The following is a 22,094-nucleotide window of genomic DNA, read 5'->3' as shown; positions in this document are numbered from 1 at the left end:
AATACAATTTTAACAAAAACAAAACTGATTTTAAAAAACTTGAATGTTTAACTAAATTCAAATGCTTGTTTTGTTAAAAAAATATGTCTGCTGTTGAAGAAAAAAATCCAGAATACATAACGTTATTGTTTTAATTAAATAAAACAATTTAAACGTCTGTCTGGTGATGTTCTCCTCCTAATACAGCATGGCAAGAAAATCCTCCAAATATTAATGATTAACCTTTTGAATTGGAGATAGCTCACCTCCCAATGACTTCATAAATATCTGCTTCCGTTACCTTTGATAAATGAAATAACCAATCATTCATTTTCTGATATAGCTGTCCCAAACTAACCTGAAAAGTCTTCAAAATAAATCACTTTAAAAATGTATAATGTGTACCTTTTAAAAATGAAACCTACATCTATCGCTGAGTTGTGAAGAATATGTATTAAGGTTATAACAACCAACAAGAATGCACTTTTATGTAGAAATCCATGATTAAATCGAGTCTTCCTGACTAGTGATTTAAATCAATTTAAATCAAATCCACCCTGCAAAAGCATGACAGACTGATTGTCTGTTCCTGAATACAAGATTACCTCTTGATAATATCATCCAATAAGTACCAGAGGGTGGATTTGATTTAAATCACTAGTCAGGAAGACTTTTTTTTTTTTTTAAATAAAATCAATGATTTTTATCCACTCTAATCTACCACATAAACAAAGTGACGCTATAAAGGAAATGCATAAGTTCCTATTTTCACAATGCGTCCTGTTACTGAATTCTGTAGAGAGATTATCTCTTGGAGTTGTCATATTGGACTACTCTATATGACACCCTGCAAGCGCACTCTTAAATAGGATGTACATTGATAAGATAAAGACCCACGACATCATGTTGCTGTTGTAACTGAGATAAAACCTTTATCCAAATGTTTATATTGCCTCAGCACAACAATTAGCAAAATTATTCTCTAGGCTATTGTACAATGTCATTATTTACAGTTAAGCAAGGGTCATCTAGTCTAACCCCCTGCCAAGATGCAGGATTTGTTGGGTCTAAAACAGGGGTCGGCAATGTTTCCGAAGTGGTGTGCCAAGTCTTCATTTCTTCACTCTAATTTAAGGTTTTGCGTGCCGATAATACATTTTAACATTTTTGAAGGTCTCTTTCTATAAGTCTATACGTACAACAATAGTTTAGCAATATATTAAAGTAAATAAGATATTTAAAATGTTTAGGCTTCATTTAAAATTAAATTAAAATGCAGAGCCTCCTGGACTGGTGGCCATGAACCAGGCAGTGTGAGTGCCACTGAAAATCAGCTCGTGTGACGCCTTTAGCACGCGTGCCATAGGTTGCCTACGCTGGTCTAAAACATTCAAGACAGATTCTTCTATGGGTGAAATCCAAAATATTAGATACTTCTTTCCCAGTCAGGATAAGTGTGATGTTCAGGATAATTAGTGGGAAAATATACTAGTTCATAAAAAACCTTAACTTTTAAAGTTTTAAAAAAAATCAAAGATCATTTAAAGATGAAAAAGTGTGTTTTTACCAGTCCAAAATATATTATTTGAAACTTCTGGTTCCCAAACTGATTGGCTCAGGGTATTGACAAGTCAAAGAATCCAGTGTGGCTTATGTTTATACCACTTATAAAAACAGAAACTAATCTCAGGTCAAGTAAAAGGATCCAAAATTGGACTTGTAAAGATGTTCCCATTAAAAAAAAATAAAAAATTCCTTCCTTAATAGCAGTTGTCTGTTTGAGTTTTCTTTTGCACTTGCTTAGATTTCATTACTAAAATAGCAATATTATTTCTGGAACTATGTTACTGCTTCTCCAAAGAGTTGCAAGAAGTTGCTGGAGCAGTGGTCCCCATATTTTTCACGTCGTGCTCCCCCTTACTCCTGTTGGGAGCCGGGGCTGGGAGCAGGGCCGTGGCTCCGGGGGGAGCACACGGACGGGATAAGGGGCAGAGACTGGGGCTGATGACAGGCCAGGAGCAGAGCCGCAGCCAGCAGCCAAGGCGGGGACCCTGGTCGGGGCTGGCAGAAGCAGAGACTGGGGTGGGACTGGGGACCAGAGCTGCAGCTGGGGGACAGGGCTGGAGCAGAGCTGAGGACAAAGCGGGGCTGGGTGGCGCTTCCTCCCCGGCCTCACTGGCCCAGGCCCTACCACACCCAAATGTTCCTCTATGCCCCCATAGTGGGCCATGCCCCACAGTTTGGGGACCACCGAGCTAGGGGTTTGCAGAAAAGCAAAATGGTGATAATTTTAAGCGAAATCAGTTAATTATTTAAGACAGCTTAAAATAAATGATCAGCATATAAGTCTGAGTTCAAGGTTTTTCTTTACACTTCATATTCCTGATCAAACCAGTTGGGGTACTGATCCTGTAGCTGACTCAATCAGCAGACCCCTGTGCCCACAACCATTTTAGTTCAGGATCAGGCCCTTAGTGATTTACAAAAAGATCTCAGTATGACATACATAAATGGCTTGTAGGAAGAATTGAGCTTCCTGCATTTGTTGTACATTCTCTCGTACATTTGAAAAAAATTAAACTAGTTCATTGCTACTGTGTAATACCTTCAAACAGTAATCACTGCTTTCCTATGCTACTATCATTAAGAGTCCACATCCTAAAATTTTACTTGCATTAATTTACCTCAAAACTAATTATTTACTTTCAAAGGATCTGTGATCCCATCAGCTTTGGCTAGACCTTAATATTGCACATCTAGCTTTATTATTACAGCCCTGCAGTAATTACATGTAGCCAACATGAATACTAACATGCTTATGCATTTTATAGTATTTTGGAAACTGCTTCAGAAAATGTGCAACTTTTTTTCCCACTTACATACAAGTTGTATTTGGTTTACATTTACATGGAATTTTGGCAATGCTATATTGCTGATCAATACTTATATAAAAATGGTTCATATATATACATACACCCACACACCCACCCCTCTACCCTGATATGATGCTGTCCTTGGGAGCCAAATCATCTTACCGCGTTATAGGTGAAACCACATTATATCAAACTTTCTTTGATCCGCCGGAGTGCGCAACCCTGCCCCCCTGGAGCACTGCTTTACCACGTTATATTCAAATTTGTGTTATATCGGGTCGTGTTATATTGGGGTAGAGGGGTGTGTGTGTGTGTGTGTATATATATATATAATTAATTAATTACACACAAACCCGCTCACCCACCCTAAAAACTGTTACACATTTTACAGGAGAAAGATTTTAGGGTGCTTTAGAATTTTATAAACATATTCTTGGGATTATTTATTGTAACCTTCTGCCTGCAAAGCTAGGCTGCCTTAGCTCAGATTTCAACTGTACAGGGTTCAACGGGAGCCATAAAACAAAGATGCGATAAAATAGCTTTTCTACATCTAAACAGGTCACATCTAAAGCAGTGTAGATAAAAATGTTCTTAAAAATAAACTGGAATTTAAATTTAGGCAATGTTAGTTTAATATAGTCTTAAATTCCTCAGGAGAGTGTTTTGTATTAGTTTGCTAATTATTAATTGAATTAAGACTTTTACATTTCATTTTCTACCAAGAAGTTTCACACTAAAATTCTCCTCTATAATGAATAAAGCCATGTCAAGGCATCACTAACACCTTTAATGTGAGAACACCACAATTCAAACACAGCATTGATAGGCAAATAGCCTGTGCTACATTATCAACCAAACACTCTTGTCCAATATACTAAATATCCATAAATCAAGGAAGATTATATGAATGCTTCAACCAAGCTATACTCCATCAGGGTTTGCAGTTTCAAGTGAATAAGATGTCTGCTCCTAAATCACTTAGGTGCTTTGAAAATTCCTCAGTTAAGCTCCTAGACCTATATTTGAAAATGTTGGCCTCTGAATGATAAAAGTTCAAAATAACTCTGTTAATATACTAAAAGTCTAAATAACTTTTCATTGTTCACTCTGAAGCAATTTTGTTTTGAACAAAGAATGATTTTAAACCACTAAGAAAACATTTTTTAATCAAAAATAAAATGTTACCCCTGATGCTGTAAATATTTATGCATGTGCTTTAAAGAACATGAATAGTCCCATTAAAGTCAAGGAATTATTCATGTGAATAAACTGCTTAAGAGTTTGCAGGCTCAAGGCCTTTAATAATAGTTTGCCTACAGCTGTTTTATAAAATTAAAATACACCACCTTACCAATAGTGGCACTTTAGATGAAAATGTGTAAGAAATTAAATTATAAATGCATTTTTAAAGTTGCAATAGCACAGGTGTTCAAATTAATTTTACAAACTGTCAACCTGATTTATATCAGTGATTTGAATTTAAAAAAATAAATAAAGTAAAGTAAATTAAAGTCACTCCACCCTTAAAGTCAGATTCTCTCAGAGCCCTGTATCCGATCCACAAATATGGTCCGTGGATTTATCAGCAGATTTGCAGGGCTCTTTTTCAGGTCTTTCCTGGGCTAGAAATGAGTGCTGAAAAAACTCTCCTTCCTAATGATACAGTGCACCTGTTTCTCACCCTGCAAGACCATGAGATATTCTTCAAAGTTGTGACATTCTGGGATAAAGAAAAGCAGTAGCTGCCTAAGAAAGTGTAGTTTTGGATAGAGGAGGAAAAATTTCTCTAGCACATTTCAGAATGCTAAAGTAAAACTCAGGGGAGCTGTATTAGGACTTGTCTACACATGGTGTTATCCCAGAATAGCTATTCTAAAATAATGATTTCTCAGTATCTTCAAGTGTGGACACACTTATTCTGGAAGAAGAGCTTCCAGATATGCAGTTATTCAGGAATAACTATTACACTTTAAATTCGCTCCCTCCCTTAATGTAAATTCACTTTCACGTGTAGACAAGCCCTTAGTGAGCAGAGGGACAGATGAGCTGGTGAAAGATGCATAGTAAAAAGTATTTATCACAGGGCTCTGTAATTTATCAAAGCTCTATCACCTTCACCTGGTGTATGCATACAATATAAAAAACTGTCAATTTCAGAATATCTATATGATGCAATTCAGTTTCTCAAACTATGTACAATACATAGCTTTCCAATGAGAAATTAAATTGGCAAAAACATTTACAAATGCTGAAGACACAGTATATATACACATACATACACAGTGTTTGGAGTCTTTGCTTAACTATAATAAGGTTTTTAAATAGTTTTAACCTATCTATAGTGCAATAAGTTTCTGACTGAACTGCCATTAAAGGAGTGTCGTGTTTGCCATTAACCCTTTCTTGCCAACAACAAAAACCTATTTAATAGAAAATTTATTGATAAATGGCAAAATATAGTGCTTTGTCATATAATGCACAAGCAAACATTCTATGCAGGAATACTTCACAGTACACCGCTACCCCAATATAACACGACCTAATACAACACGAATTCAGATATAATGCAGTAAAGCAGCACTCTGGGGGGTGGGGGGAGGGCCTGCACACTCCAGCGGATCAAAGGAAGTTTAATATAATGTGGATTCACTTATAACACGGTAAGATTTTTTGGCTCCCGAGGACAGTGTTATATCGAGGTAGAGGTGTATTTAGAAGTTAACTGCAAAACCTAAACATATTCAAAACCGTATCTTGATGTTTCTAGTGTTTTGTTAATCACTGCATGAAATGCATGCAAAAATGAAGAAATATTTTAAAAGTAAAAAAAACTGTCAAGCTATTATGTTTATATATTATAAATCTTTCTTACTTGCACACATCCAAAGAAAAACAAGATACCCAAATCCATGTGTGGAAATTCACCCAAATTGCTGGATTTGAAGCATCAAAATTAAGTTTTATGATATGAAAAATTCAGAATTGCCAAATAACAGAACTGTTTGGGGACAGAAGATACCCCAAAATGCTGAGATTGTGAGAGTTCTGCCACAGAGATAGAAAAGTCTATCACAGGATGTAGACCCCTCCCCCACTGATTAAATGAAGAAAGGGTAATGAGTATTGTCTCTAAGAGTATTCATTTGGATTGAGGGAAAGGAGGCCTACAGATTAATCAATTATGGACAACATTTTTAAGGATGCAAGGAGGATGGCCTGGCCCCACAATACAAAAATTATCAGAGATTTAGGATTTTATCAAGCACAGCAAGTCAACCTACTTAGTTTATTTTATTTACATATTGTTGACCTATTTAAAATTGAGTTCATGTTCTAAACTGGGCAGGGTCTAGGGCTGCTTGTGGACCACCTTATCTAGATAACTAAAGAAAAGTCAAACAGATTTAAGAATCCTCATTAAATGTAACCTCTCTCAAAATGAAAATGTGATAGATTCTGAAATGAGAAAACAGAAATACAATGGATGGTTGGTAGAAAGCAGCTTTAATGATGGGTTGAAATGTCGTATTTGAATGCCTTCAGTCCCCAATTTACATAATAAGTGACAGTGAACCACAACTACAAAAGTACTAAAATACTGGTATATAATTGAAGACTGCAGCAGGAGTCATGTAATATTAGAGACTAGAACGTAATTAAATTACTCTCAGAGCTTGTGGATAAAAACTCTATGGAGAAGTCTAGAAAAACATTTTTGAGGACTTGCTGCAAAAGGAATAATGTTTAAAATAACCACATGACTCAATAAGCTTAAGAGGAATGCTTACTAAGGTTTCGGATAGGAAACTTCAGGTACAACCGAGATCAGGATAAAGCAAGGAACTCTGCTGCATTATATTCACTGTATCTGGAAGGATCCACTATTTGCCTCTTTATATCCACATTTAATTATGAACAGTAAAGCTGTTGTCAACAGTCAATAAATGAATAATATGACAGAATTGTGACTGGTATTTATACTCACAATGAGCAGCCTCTAACAACTGTTGGCACTCAATTTTCATGCTATCATGTTCAGATATCTAACATGTGGATTATAGGGCTGCATGCTGATTGGTTTTGGTCTTAGAAACAGAAAGGATCAAGAAGCTCTGTGAGGTCTACAGAGTGATTCTCAACCTTTGGGTTAAAGTCCACGACATGGGTCCCAAGGTTATTTTCTGGGGTCACGATACTTATTATAGACTGTTTTCATTTTAAAAGCGTTCCTAGAATTGCAGTGATCAGCGCATTATAAATGCATCGACAAAGCCTCAGTGAGAAAATAATGTCACAACTGTAAACAGCTTTAGCAATTTGACTGTATAGGACTGGGGAAATCATAGTTCAATAACTTTTTTAAAAGTATACTTTTCACATTTAAAAAAAATATCATTACATTCTATGGCCTTTATGGAAGTTCTATGGCCTGTGATGAAGCTCAGACTAGATGGTTACAATGGTCCCTTCTGGTCTTCAAATCTAGAATTCAAACTATCAATGTCTCTACCGGCCATATATAGCATGTGAACTTTAACTGTGCAGCATTTTGCAATTTGGGGCTGAAACAGCGTAAGGCATTCTAGGACTAGCCATGAGAGGGGGAAAAAAAATGAGCAGGTTTCAAACAACTTGAGAATCCTTGATTTAGAAGACCTGAAACACCACCTCTGTAGCCAACAAGAGGAAACAAGTATCTCAGATATTGCTCTTTTCCTCCTTACTTTCTAACTTCTTCTCCTTAGGGAAAAGATAGGAAGTGATGAGAATCTAACCCAGGGATCGGCAACCTTTGGCACGTGGCCCTCCAGGGTAAGCACCCTGGAGAGCCGGGCCAGTTTGTTTACCTGCCACATCCACAGGTTTGGCCCATCGCAGCTCCCACTGGCCATGGGTCGCCACTCCAGGCGAATGGGGGCTGCAGGAAGCGGCGCAGGCCGAGGGATGTGCTGGCTGCTGCTTCCCGACACCCTCATTGGCCTGGAGTGGCGAACCGCAGCCAGTGGAAGCCGCGATCGGCCAAACCTGCGGATGCAGCAGGTAAACAAACTGGCCCGGCCCACCAGGGTGCTTACCCTGGCGGGCCACGTGCCAAAGGTTGCCGATCTCTGATCTAAGCTTTGGTTCTAACAACGTGATCATCATTATCCACATTCTTTTCAATCAGGTCCCAAATTATCTTTAAAATATCAACATTAATTGTTTCACTCCTGGTCATTTTTGCAGAAACATTCAGCTTTTTTTATCCAATAATATCCCCCCAATAACCAGAAAGCCCCCTGAGGTCCCGTACCCAGACACCAAAACCTCCAGCTTCCTCCCAACAACTGTTTGACTGCAAAGCTATTGTAGTTGTGTTGGTCCCAGCATATGAGAGAGACAAGTTAGAGGAGGAAAAATATTTTTATTGAACCAACTTGTCCCTTTCATCAACAGCAGTTGTTCTAATAAGATATTTCCTCACTTACCTTGTCTAACTTCTTGCTGCACTTAGATATTTATGATTACAAAAATCTTGAACGTAAAATCTGAACTTATGGGCCAAAAGTATATTAAACTGAATTTAATATCAAAACAAAATAGCTAAAATTAATCATTTTTATTTTTAACCCTCTAAAACCTCAGGTTTTAAAAGAAAATTAGATGTAGCTGCCACAGAATTTCCAGTCTGCTGCACCAGATTGTTGCATTAGGTGGCCATGTAGCAGAATTCAGGAATTCTGCTGTAAAATTTAAGTCCAGCCTGTTGTAGTGCAAGTGAGCCTCAGTAGAAGATGGGCAGTTTGATTTTATTCTGTAATTTTCATCTCCTGTGAATAGGGTCTGTTGTGGATACATAAGGCTCTGACTGCTTGCAAATAGAGTCTTCCTTCTGCCAAGTATATACATTCTTTGTTCCGGCTACCGGAAGCACATATTGATAGAAGTATTTTTGCCCAATTTAAAACAGAACCATCTTGGAGAAGGCTGCCAGCTCTGTTACTACCTTGCCAATTTACAAACACCGATGACAGCCAGCATTTCCATCCTTTAAGCTTGCCAAGTTTTTGAGCGTTAGATTTCCCTCATTTATCAGTACGTGCTCAAGTAGTCCATTATCTTTGAGAAATCTGGAACACAGAGCCCACTTTGCAGCCACATAGAATATATATATTGGGTAACCAAATTATTAGGGGGCTGGGGCACATAACTTATGAGGAGAGGCTGAGGAAATTGGGCTTATTTAGTCTGCAGAAGAGAAGAGTGAGGGGGGATTTGATAACAGCCTTCAACTACCTGAAGGGGGGTTCTGAAGAGGATGAAGCTGGGCTGTTCTTAGTGGTGGCAGACGACAGAACAAGGCGCAGTGGTCTCAAGTTGCAGTGTGGGAGGTCTAGGCTGGATATCAGGAAAAACTATTTCACTAGGAGGGTGGTGAAGCACTGGAATGGGTTACCTAGGGAGGGGGTAGAATCTCCATCCTTAGAGGTTTTTAAGGCCCGGCCAGACAAAGCCCTGGCTGGGATGATTTAGTTGGGGTTGGTCCTGCTTTGAGCAGGGGGTTGGACTAGATGAACTCCTGAGGTCTCTTCCAACCTTAATTTTCTATGACCAGTGTACTCTATGCTTCTTAGATACAATATCCCTAGCCACATCTATGTTTCACTGTCCACCTATTTAGGGATGATAGCATCATGTCACGTAGCTCTATTACCTTCTTGCCTAGACCCAGAATCAGGGGCACCTTCATAAAAAGTAGAAACATCTGGAGAGGCACCATATGAAAATTTGTGCTGGTGGAATGTCTACATGACAAGACCATTTCAGTGAGCCTGGACATATCCTTACTGGGATCTGACTGCTATACAGTACAAGAGAGTGGTTGATAAGCTGGAGGGTAGGGATAGGATACAGAGGGACCTAGACAAATTAGAGGATTGGGCCAAAAGAAATATGATGAGGTTCAACAAGGACAAGTGCAGAGTCCTGCACTTAGGACGGAAGAATCCCATGCACTGCTACAGACTAGGGACCGAATGGCTGGGCAGCAGTTCTGCAGAAAAGGACCTAGGGGTTACGGTGGACGAAAAGCTGAATATGAGTCAACAGTGTGCCCTTGTTGCCAAGAAGGCTAATGGCATTTTGGGTTGTATAAGTAGGGGCATTTCCAGCAGATCGAGGGATGTGATCATTCCCCTCTACTCAGCACTGGTGAGGCCTCATTTGGAGTAGTGTGTCCAGTTTTGGGCCCCACACTACAAGAAGGATGTGGACAAATTGGAGAGAGTCCAGCGGAGGGCAACAAAAATGATTAGGGGGCTGGAGCACATGACTTATGAGGAGAGGCTGAGGGAACTGGGATTGTTTAGTCTGCAGAAGAGAAGAATGAGGGGGGATTTGATAGCTGCTTTCAACTACCTGAAAGGGGGTTCCAAAGAGGATGGATCTAGACTGTTCTCAGTGGTAGAAGATGACAGAACAAGGAGTAATGGTCTCAAGTTGCAGAGGGGGAGGTTTAGGTTGGACATTAGGAAAAACTTTTTCACTAGTAGGGTGGTGAAGAACTGGAATGGGTTACCTAGGGAGGTAGTGGAATTTCCTTCCTTAGAGGTTTTTAAGGTCAGGCTTGACAAAGCCCTGGCTGGGATGATTTAGTTGTGTTTGGTCCTACTTTGAGCAGGGGGTTGGACTAGATGACCTCCTGAGGTCCCTTCCAACTCTGAGATTCTATGATTCTATGATTCATGGTTACTTACTCTTGGATTGTCTCTTGAAGATAGACATCTAAATAGGAGAGTTTATTGGTACCCTTAAGCTCTGTATTAAATAGCTCTCTTCCTCTCTGGATATGAATTAATTCAAGAGATACTAGTATTGGCACCACCTTTTCATTTCTTAGTTCACTCTGATTAAGATAGTTCACAAATGGGTAGATACATATGCTATTTTCCTCAGTGGGATGATTATCACAGAGGAATTTCATTAGAGCCTTTGGTGACACCACTAGATCAAAGGTGAGGGACTACATTCAATATTTCTGGTTATATGCGAATCTCACAAAAAATTTCTGTGGCACTTTTACTGGGAGATATATATATATATATATATATATATATATATACACACACACATATACATACACACACACACACACATTCTGAATTTGAAACAGAAGTTTGATGTGTAAGAGTACTCAGGTCCACCTAGTCACCTTGGTACTGCACAAATGCTCAAATACAGAATTAAATACAAAAAATTCATCTCTCTGTGGAACCTCACTTAACTGACTCATGAGTCTGACATTTTGGTTTCTGTATAATCTGTAGTTTCCAGGCATTCCACACAACATGAAAGTTTAAACATTTTCATGGCTTTCTGGACTTTAACAAATAATCCATAACAAATTATTTGTGATAGCTACGTGTAAGAATTCAGAAGTCATCCTTGAACACAGTTCTTAGAAGCAATTCACAATTTTCCTTCCAAATGAATGGGATCTTTGGACAAGTAAAGTTGGTTGCTATGCATTATTTTTCAAGTTTGACAATTGTGGTTATTGAAGTCTGCTCAGGACCTTCCTCCTCTAATATTCTTTTTTATTTACACCTAGAATATCCTGATTTCCTTCTAGGTTCTCAATCTGCTGTCATTAAAAAAAAAAAAGAATTGCTTTTATATAGGTCTATCAAGCCTTTAAAAAAAAATCATCGCGATTAATCACGCTGTTAAACAGTAATAGAATACCATTTATTTAAATCTTTTGGATGTTTTCTACATTTTCAAATATATTGATTTCAATTACAATACAAAGTGTACAGTGCTCACTTTATATTTATTTTTTATTACAAATATTTGCACTGTAGCAAAGAAATAGTTTTCAATTCACTTAAAACAAGTACTGTAGTGCAATCTCTTTATCATGAAAATTTAACTTACAAATGTAAAATTGTGTAAAAAAAATAACTGCATTCAAAAATAAAACAATGTAAAACCTTAGAGCTTAAAAGTCCACTCAGACCTATTTCTTGTTCAGCCAATCACGCAGACAAACCAGTTTGTTTACATTTGTAGGAGATAATGCTGCCCACTTCTTGTTCACAATGTCACCTGAAAGTGAGAACAGGTGTTCATGTGGCACTGTTGTAGCTGGTGTCACAAGATATTTACATGCCAGATGCACTAAAGATTCATATGTCCCTTCATGCTTCAACCACCATTTCAGGGGACATGCGTCCATGCTGACGACGAGTCCTGCTTGATAACAGTCCAAAGCAGTGCGGACTGACGCATGTTCATTTTCATTATCTAAGTCAGATAATGAAAAGCAGATGGTTGATTTTCTTTTTTGGTGGTTTGGGTTCTGTAGTTTCTGCCTCGGAGTGTTGCTCTTCTGAAAGCATACTCCACACCTCGTCCCTCTCAGATTTTGGAAGGCACTTCAGATTCTTAAACCTTGGGTCGAGTGCTGTAGCTATCGTTAGAAATCTCACATTGGTACCTTTTTTGCGCTGTGTCAAAAATGCAGCGAAAGTGTTCTTAAAATGAACATGTGCTGAGTTATCATCCGAGACTACTATAACATGAAATATATGGCATAATTCAGGTAAAACAGAGCTGGAGACATACTATTCTCCCACAAGGAGTCACAAATTTAATTAACACTTTTTTTTGTTTTTTAATAAGCATCATCAGCATGGAAGCATGTGCTCTGGAATGCTGGCCGAAGCATAAAGATGCACATGAATGTTTAGCATATCTGGCATGTAAATACCTTGCAATGCTGGCTACAAAAGTCCCATGCAAATGCCTATTCTCACTTGCTGATGATACTGTAAATAAGAAGTAGGCAGCATTATCACCCATAAATAAAACAAACTTGTTTGTCTTAGCAACTGGCTGAACAAGTAGGACTGATTGGACTTGTAACTCTAAAGTTTTGCACGGTTTTGTTTTTGAGTGAAGTTATGTAACAAAAAAAAAAACCTCTACATTTGTAAGTTGCACTTTCACAATAAAGAGATTGCACTACAGTACTTGTATGAAGTTAACTGAAAAATACTATTTTATCATTTTGCAGTGCAAATATTTATAATTAAAAAATAATAAAGTGAACAGTGTACACTTTGTAACTGAAATAAAAATATTTGAAAATGTAGAACATCCAAAAATATTTAATAAATTTCAATTGGTATTCTATTGTTTAACAGTGTGATTAAAACTGCGATTATTTTTTTTAATTGTGATTAATTTTGAGTTAATCACATGAATTAACTGCGATTAAATCGACAGCCCTAGTTTTATACCAAGGTAAGAATCATATGGCTTTTTTTTCTGTCTACATAACAAAGCTGGGGGGAAGGGTACATTTCTGCTACAGGCATTTAGAAGTTCCTGTAAGTTTCCCTCTGAAGTAATAGGACAGTGTCAGCTACTCTGTTCATGGTCTGTTTTTCAATTCTCAGCCAGGTGTGCCACTTGGAAATCATGTTAACGGTCATTATCTGCTAGATAACAGGACACAAGAGAAGAAACTAGATGACTTCTTTAAGATAGATTTGAACTTGGCCCAGGCAAGCAAGGCTCTAGTAAAACAGATTGGGGGGGGGGGGGAGGCGGGGAATATGAGGAACTGCACTTGTCAACAGTCCTGAAACCAATGGTTATTTCTGTTTCTAGGTTCTTCTGGAATAAAATCATTAAAGGTATAACTATAACTAATGACATCACAGCAGCATCAGCCATGGGGAGTGAGACACTCCACTGTATATGTTGGAAAAGTTTAGAACAAATATATCTGACAGCGGAGTTTTCTTGACATGTTGGGATGTTCCCACTCTGAACAGATGTCTTCAAGAGAACACTAAAGAGAAATGGCAGAATTATTCTTTAATTTATGGGAAAATATGTTCCTGAATTGTCATCTTCTCTATTTTTCTCTCTGACTATGCACTAGTGTACTAACTTATTCTTCTTGTCATACTTTTGAAGAATTACAGAGAGAACACACACTAAATCTCAGTTCCTAATAAAGTGGACTATCTGAATCTCTCTTTGGTGAAAGATGAACTGAAATTAAGTTCTTGTTCCCTCATGTTTCCTGAACAATTTTTTAGATTCAAGTCCCTTTGAGAGCCGGATGATCTGTAGGATTTCCTGGATTTATTTCTTATTAATAGAGCTTTTGCTTGGTCTTAGTACTTATTCCTAATGAAGGAAGAAACGTATATTGAGAATCGATCTTTATGAGGACTCTCCCATTTCTTTGTAGAATATCTATTCACTCTTCGGTAATGGCCTCTCATTTTATATAGAGGTTAGTGTCTGCGGCTTGTCTTCCTCCATATTTGCTCAGATTTCTCTTTAGCGCAGACAGGCCCTCCTGAGAAACAGGAGGGAGGAGGAAGAGAAAGAGCAGTCTGGAAATCAGCCTGCATAATCCCTGCATGTCTACCTTGTGGAGCAAAGCCATTTTAACACTTCAAGCGGAAGAGAAGTAAAGACTATTGCCAATGTAGAGGGATAATTTCACCTACTATTCAGCTGTGCTGGCCAGCCTTTAATGTCATGCCACCTCACAAATTCTGACCTTATTGTTTTAAAGGGCCTTTCTTCCCAAAAAGGGTGTAGAGCTTCTGACTCACATAGCTGCTCCTATTGCCTGGTTCACATTAAATCAGTACATCAGCAAAAATAGCAATCTGACTCTCGTCACAGTCCTTAACTCAGTATGGGTCTTGTCTTCAGACCATGGATACTGGACTGTGCCACAGCTTACAGGGATTGCAGTTGGCCACTGCTGAATTTACTGGCAGCAGCACATATTCATTCACTGTTGTGTTTTGAATGATGGCTAACTGAGATCAGAAGAGACAAATGGAAATGGAAATGCCATGCTGGCCTTCAACTTCTTTTATGCACTGTGTTGGGGACTGAAGGTAAGCCTACAATGCCTCAGGAACAGACAGTTCATTAAAATACAGAAAGCAAAGTGTTCATGAGAATTAGTCTCTCGGTGGGAAATAAGGTGTATTGTTCAGTTTTGCTTTGAGGAAAAACGATCAGTTTAGACACTACTTTTAGAGGCAGAATTTTTTTAGTAAGCTACATGGAGGGAGACCACACATCATGACAGGTCTGGCATTCTCCCACCAGGGTATTAGAAATCCCCATAACAAGGACTGGAAAAAGAAGTATACAAGAGAAAGATTCACCTTCATATTTTAGTAGCTACAACTTAAGCACAATAGGCTACATCACAGTATTGATAGCAAGTCAAAGAAAAATAATTTTTAGCACTTTCTGAAACTGTTCAACAATTAAAACTAAGCAAGTATTTGATCAAAAAGTGTGAAGTAAGACAAAAAACAGGCAAGTTATTCCTGATATTTGGCAACTCTTACATATAGCTGTCTTGTTTAAGATTCTTATTTAGTTAAGACATGTTCTGACTTGTTCTTATCACCATCTCTGTTATTTCCATGTTCAATTTAACAGCTTTTGATGAACATGATCATTTTCTCCTATCATTTGGCATTTTACTTTTCTGTAGGCTCCTACATGAAATCCTGTTTTCATTGTGTGGGGTTATCTATTGAGGTTCCTACATTCTAATATTATAATAGTAATTATATTATTTAAAAAAAATAGTTTTAAATTTCTATTTGCAAGCGCCAGCTCATTTTTTATTTAATAGAGTCCCTCCCTTTAGGTCATGCTATGAACTGATTAATGCTTAATTGTATTACATTGGATACATGGTATAAAAACCGTGCTATTAAACTCTGCAATGTTTTGAAAACACTGTATAAAGTAAACATACATTTCACAAAACAAAACTTTCCACTTTTAATGGTAGAGCCCAAAGGCATTTTATTTGAATTAAATGTAATACCATTTAAGAAATACCCTACATAATTATAAAGAAATATGTTTTCAGTCTTTGTCTTTTTTCTTTCTTTCTTAATGAGCATTAAATGAAAACTCTTTTCAGGGACTATTATTAACCTGTAAGATTTGTTTGATCTGAAGAAATGCAAAGGAATCCAATAAATATTTGCAAACTAGACAATATTAATTTGAAAAAAAACTTTAGTTCATGTTTTGGGTTGGTTTTGGAAGAGGATACAGAAAACTTCTGTAAAAAGGAATGTAAGACTCATCTATCTTCTGTGCATACCGCTGTTCATAACTACATTGGTGGTCTCTTAACAGTAATTTTTATTAGCAATAAAGAGTATTACAGAGATAATTATGACAAACTGGAAAATAAACCTTTTATTATTTAAGTGAAGCTCACTACATTCAGCTACGCTAAATGTAGAAAAATATCTGATAAGTCAAGGAAGTCTATTCCTGTCATAACTTATTAGGAAATTCACGTTCTAGATTTCAAATGCTAGAAAGTCAAAAAGAACACAGTCTCTTTTGTGTACAAGTATTAAATAAAAATATTTGCCAAGTTAAAAGGTACACAAGGAAATAAACTAATCACACACGACATTCTGAAGAACTTTCTGTAGTCTCATTTAACAAACATAAATCTGAAGAGTAGCTAACTGACGACATTAATAACACTTCAGACAAACCTTCCTCATCATTTCATTATGGAATCCATCATACAATACTTTTAAAGCACAATATCTTTCATTCTGAAGCCTATTCCATTACAATGGAAGTCCTTCCTAGAAGAATCTTGAGCACACCATGAAAATATCTACCTACCTAAACACTGTACTTTTGCCCATTAAATTTTTGTCTCTGCTGAGGTAAGCAAACTTTGACTGAAGAACACTTCCTGTAAATGAAGTAGATTAAATAAAGTTATTAGTAAGGATACATTGAGAACCTGAGCAAGACAGTTAATTGTTCTGTAAGTTAAAATAATAATAATAATAATAATAATCACACTTTCCATTCACATTTTTACATGCCTGTTCAGTTTCTTGGGTGGGAAAAAAGGGTGCATTAGTAGTTTTTAAAAGCATTAACTACTATTAAATTCTTGCTAAGAATTTCTTAAATGGACAAATTTTAACATTTTATAGAGTCAGAGACAAAGCCTGTCAAAACTTATCAAAACATGCCTTTTACACAATACTAGTGAATATTCTTGAACCTAAAGAAAAACTAAGCAAGCCTTTTTCTGAAAAAAATACATACTGGAAATAAAGTCTAGTACTAAACCATAAGAAAACAATATATTTGATATATATCATGCATTGTATTATTTTTTGCTTCTACTGTCTTATTCTGGGAGGCTTCTACTCTCTCCTACCCCCTCTATTACTGCACCTTACAGGCCAGGCCAGGCCCCCTCTGCCCCGTCTACTACTGCACCTTAGAGGAAATTTGGCATCCTCAGCTGATGAAACAAAGGGATTCCAAAGAGCCCTGAGAGGAGAATGCAAGTAAATGCTATGCTTATGTATAAATAATAATAGTGTTTAGAGATAATACACAAGGAAAAAAAGTCAGTGAAGGCAGCAGGAGAAGTCAAACTGTGTTTCCAGATCCCAGGGGACAGCGGAAAGAGGAGCAGGCCTCCAAATCAGCTTGCTTTGACTGAATGAGCTCGAGGGAGGAAAACCAAAGCCAATAGAGAAATAAAGAATTTTTTTAAATTACAGCATTAAAAATTAGGAGGAAAAGGGACCCTTCTTGGATTGTAATCTCTTTGGATTTTGGAAACTTTGGCAATACTTGAATTGGACACATCCATAGAAAACCCAGGTGGTGCAGGATGTGGTACTGACATAGTAGGATCTACCCTAATCTGTGATTCAGTATGGTATTCTAGGGCATTGTGCTGGTGAAGGACTATCTTCTGGATGAGATGTAAAAGTCACAGGTTTTGCATGGAAGAGTATATGGCACTTTTCATATAATTAAGGTGTTACCAAGCTGGGAGGTAGCCATAGTAGCAAAGGGTAACTGTGCTATATAACAAAATTCTTAAAGTTATTCTTCACTTTCCCTCCTACAAATACCTATGTAAGGCTGTTCTCAGAAGGGCTATATAATTTCCACCACAGAGAGGTGCAATAAAAACATATTACTATTATACCATGAAGTGTTGAGAAGAATGCAAGATACAAATACCTAGTGTGTGTCTCATGAAGATAGTTAAAGCAAGTAGCGAGAGGGGTTGGGTTGGCCTTTGCCCCGTGGGACCCAGGATAGCTGGAGCGTTGTTGGACCTATGCCCGATTGCAATATCATTTAGCAATTGAGTTAGAAACCATGTTAAAAAATGTACTCTCTGTGTAAAGTATTGCTGCAAAGCTGCAATTTAAAAAAATAATATGTATTGAACTTTCACTTTTCACATAATTACCTGCATCCTAAGAACACAAACATCTAAAACCACATATGTAATTTTTTTAATCTTGAACAAGAAGTTTCAGATACTTGGGGTCATATTTCAATACAGGTAGAAAAAAAGTAAACATCTAGAGATTCCACTGGAGCTGTGACCCAGATTTTGAGAATACACCACCCCAAACCTACTGGAATTAAAACTATAAATTGTAGGATTACTTGAGGAAATTCAGAACACATCTTTCCACTGTTTGTAACTCAGATGCACATTACAGATTTGTTCTTTAATGTTGCTAATGTTGAGGCTGTATCAAAGATTTAATTATAAATTGCATTTTAAAATTCCAATCTATCTCTGGGTTTAAATGACTGTTGCCTCTATAGCTGGTTTTTTTGTAGGCGTGTTCACCGCACTTTTTAACAGGTGTAGGTAATTAACCAAATCAGCAAAAAACATTTTTTTTTAAACTAAGTTTTTCCATGATGGGCAATAACTATCATATTCACTAAAACACAGTGTGCCTCTTCCAAAATAATCTATAATCCTGTGAATATATGTTAATCTCTGAGAATGTTCAATTTGGTTGTTCAGGAATCATCTTCATTGTTGTTAAAAGTCCACAGGATTCCTTTACCATTCCCACTTACTTTTACAGATTCAGACCACAATGCTACAGATTATAGCCATCATTATCTGGGAGAGAATTAGAAGAAACTTTCCTTTACAGCCTGTTGATGCTGCTATTTAAAACACTCAGAAGAGGTTACTGTAGAGACAAACAAGATGTACTCTCTCTTCCTAAGGGCTGAGTGTGCACTCTCTGCATTACTCCTGTCCTGACCAGTCCAAAGAACAAAAGAAAGAGTATATATTTTAGCAAAGAGAACTAAAAAGTATATTCATTCAGCTAATGTAGTACTCTAATTCCATTTTACATCACTTGATTACCATTTTCTCCTGCACGTAAAAAGACAATTCCTTGAGTCAGTTGAGTTGCTTACAGGAGCAATGTTCTGCAATGCCATGCAAATGACCCAGTTCCTCTAATCCAGGGGTGGCCAAACTTACCGAATCTCCGAGCAACGTATGACAATCTTCAGAAGTTTGAGAGCCGGGACGCACCTGCCAGGGCTTGGGGCTTCACGCCCACAGAAGGCACCTGCCGGGGCTTGAGGTTTCAGCCCCGCTCCTGCTGAAGCCCCAAACCCTGGCAGGTGCGCCAAGGCTAAAGCCTCAAGACCCCCCTCCTACCCCTACCCTCACTACCCTGCTGCAAGGCAGAGGTCCTGAGCTTCCTCACCCCCACAGTCTGGTTGGTGGAGAATGGGGTGCGGAGACATGTGGGGGGGCTCTGCGAGCCTCACTTTAATGGTAAAAGAGCCACAGTTTGGCCATCTCTGCTCTAATCTCTTATTTCCTAAAAGTATAAATTGACTGCACTGAAGAGGCATCGCTTTCAGTTCTGGTCGTGGAAAAATGCCTTGTGCCACTATATTATGACCCTCTTTCATCGATTAAAAAACAGCACTGATGACCTTCTAAGGCACTCTGATCTACTCATGGTTGGATGGAGCAGGAATGAGACCTCAATGTAGTAGCAAGACCAAGCTCTTCTGACAGGTATAAAGACAAAGCCCCTTCTCACCCCACCCCCCCAATTAAAAAAAAGTAAAAACCTCTAGTAAAGCACATCCCAGTTCCTCTTATCAAAACCAAAACAAATACACTATTCTGTTGAAACATTTCAATAAAAGAGAGCTTCTATTTTGCCAATGGAACCAAATTTTACTTTAATTTTAAAACATGGTTTCATTAAGGTATCAGCAAATTAAGTTATATGAATTAATGAAAATAGCAGCATCTCTCAATACTAATCCATTTTACAAGAAAAAATTAAAACATTCTATGCTGTAACACTACTTCAGCTGTCTCTAAAAATAATCTGAACTTTTTTCCAATAGTTTTATTACAAATTTCTTACCTTCAGCTTAATTTCAGGAGCATTTTGAGGCCAAATTTGGTCTATCGTGTAAATTTTGTAAAGCTAATTTTACTACATATTTCAATTTTATTTATGCAGTTTCAACAATAATTTGGTTTCTGCAATCAAACAATACTGTGTTATAATGTAAGAAAATGAAAAAGTTTGGCTATGGAATATAAGCAAAAGTGAAATTTGCTAATCTATTTGCATTGTTTAATATGCGAGAAATGTAAACGAAGAGACAGTACAGTGTGGAAACAAGGTTAAAGGATTTAAATATAGGCCTCTCAGTTGTAAGAAACAGAGCAACTGTCATGCTAAGTCTTAGCCTGTAGTTTAAAACTGAAATTTAAAAAAAAATTATTCACACTTTTTTTTAAAAGTGAATTTAACCTGGCTATTCCTCTTTGAAACCTTTTTTAAATGCATTTTTCAATTTTCCAAAAATTTGTTACAAAAATATATGAAGATTTTACTTACAATGTTAGCAATTGCATCTTTTTTTTTTATAATAATTTCTCTGACAGAATCACTTCAGAAATATTACACAGTTGCCCAAAAGAGATCCTTGAATTACACTGAATTGCAATGCTGAGGAGATATGATTGGCCTAGCAGCTGTTCCTATCCTTATCCTAGTTTAACATGTGCTAACAGAAGAGAATATTGTTCAATAGCACAGAGGAAATTTGGAGACGTAGGCCATGTCTACGCTAGCACTTTTGTTAGCAACTCTTTTGTTGCTCAGGGGTGTGTGGGGGGGGGGGGGGAGAAGAACACACCTCTGTCTGACAAAAGTTTCGCCAACAAAAAGCTCTGGTGTAGACAGTGCTATGTTGGCAGAAGTCTCCCACAGACATAGTTAGCACCGCTAGTTGTGGGTGGTTTAATTATACCAGCAGGAGAGCTCTCTCCTACCAGCACAGAGCAGTTATACAGGAGACCTTACAGCATTGCAGCTGCAGTGGTACAGCTGTGCAGCTGTAAGGTCTGTACTGCAGATATAGCCTTAGAAAATAAGTCATCCTGGTCCTCAGAAAAGCAACTTGAAGAGCAGTAAGTGGTTGCAATAGCTTCTATTAGATTCAAATATAGAGTAAGCCAAAATACAAAAGATGAATCAGATGCTGAATCCTAAGGTTCCATATAGGATAAAGAGAACTGGAGAGTATTTTAGCATCTACAGAATAAAGTCATTGTCAATATAAAGGCGGGGGGGGGGGGGGAAGGACTACATTATGTCACCATCTTACATTAAAAAGATTTCTGAAAGATTTTTCAATATTTGTGCCAACTTTCCTTTTTGCTCTTGAGATTTGATAATGAAAGTCAGTTTCACTTTTACTTATGCCTCAATGCAATGTTGACATCTGCATTTTTAACACAGAATAAGAACATTTAAATATCCCCACCAAAAGTATTTCTTTCAAAGGCCTTTTTTCTGCATCCTCATCCATCAATCCAGATTGATGGATTGTTTCTTCTCTTCTGAGAGCAAGCAGCAGTGAATCACAGAACCTTCATTTCTGGCATCCTCCTTCCCATTCAGTCATGCTCATGTACTGCTCAGCCCTAACAGAGATTCCGCAGTTTCCAACATAAAAATTTGTCAGTGATTAACAGATGGCCTCAACAAATAACTATTGTTATAGCACATAGTTCAAGGATGAACTGTTTACACACAAAATGCAGATCAGAATAGGTAGCTGGAATATAAGAAAGTAAAGAAGCATCTGTGCAAGTAATAAGTTCTTTTACTCTCTGTTCACCAAAATATATACGATTGATAGCAAGCTCTGAGAGAAAGGGGCAGAATCTAGAAAGGAACAGATGTCATCATGAGGAACATCAATCTACACTGTTTGTGCAAGAAAGTAGGATGACCACAACGCTATCCTAAATATACTACACCACTTGAAACATTTCCACCCAGCATAGTAATATTTACAGAACAGGCT

The 22,094-nt window shown here is 37.5% G+C and overlaps 1 protein-coding gene across 11 annotated transcripts in view; it reads right to left on the bottom strand.

The window, feature by feature from the left end:
- Positions 1–22,094, bottom strand: part of CNOT2 (CCR4-NOT transcription complex subunit 2) — a 151,530-nt gene that overhangs the window by 90,268 nt on the left and 39,168 nt on the right. For 6 of the 11 annotated variants that reach the window (XM_044980664.1, XM_044980688.1, XM_044980698.1 and 3 more), the window contains exon 2: positions 16,557–16,629. The exons of the other annotated variants lie outside the window; for them this stretch is intronic. The gene's annotated coding sequence lies outside the window, so the exon portion shown is untranslated. The remainder of the gene's footprint in view (positions 1–16,556; positions 16,630–22,094) is intronic. 11 annotated transcript variants of the gene reach the window in all.

This window comes from Mauremys mutica, chromosome 1, assembly GCF_020497125.1.
Source record: "Mauremys mutica isolate MM-2020 ecotype Southern chromosome 1, ASM2049712v1, whole genome shotgun sequence".
NCBI lineage: Eukaryota > Metazoa > Chordata > Testudines > Geoemydidae > Mauremys > Mauremys mutica.
The sequence above is the reverse complement of the archived record's forward strand: the minus strand, read 5'-3'. Positions and strand labels throughout refer to the sequence as shown.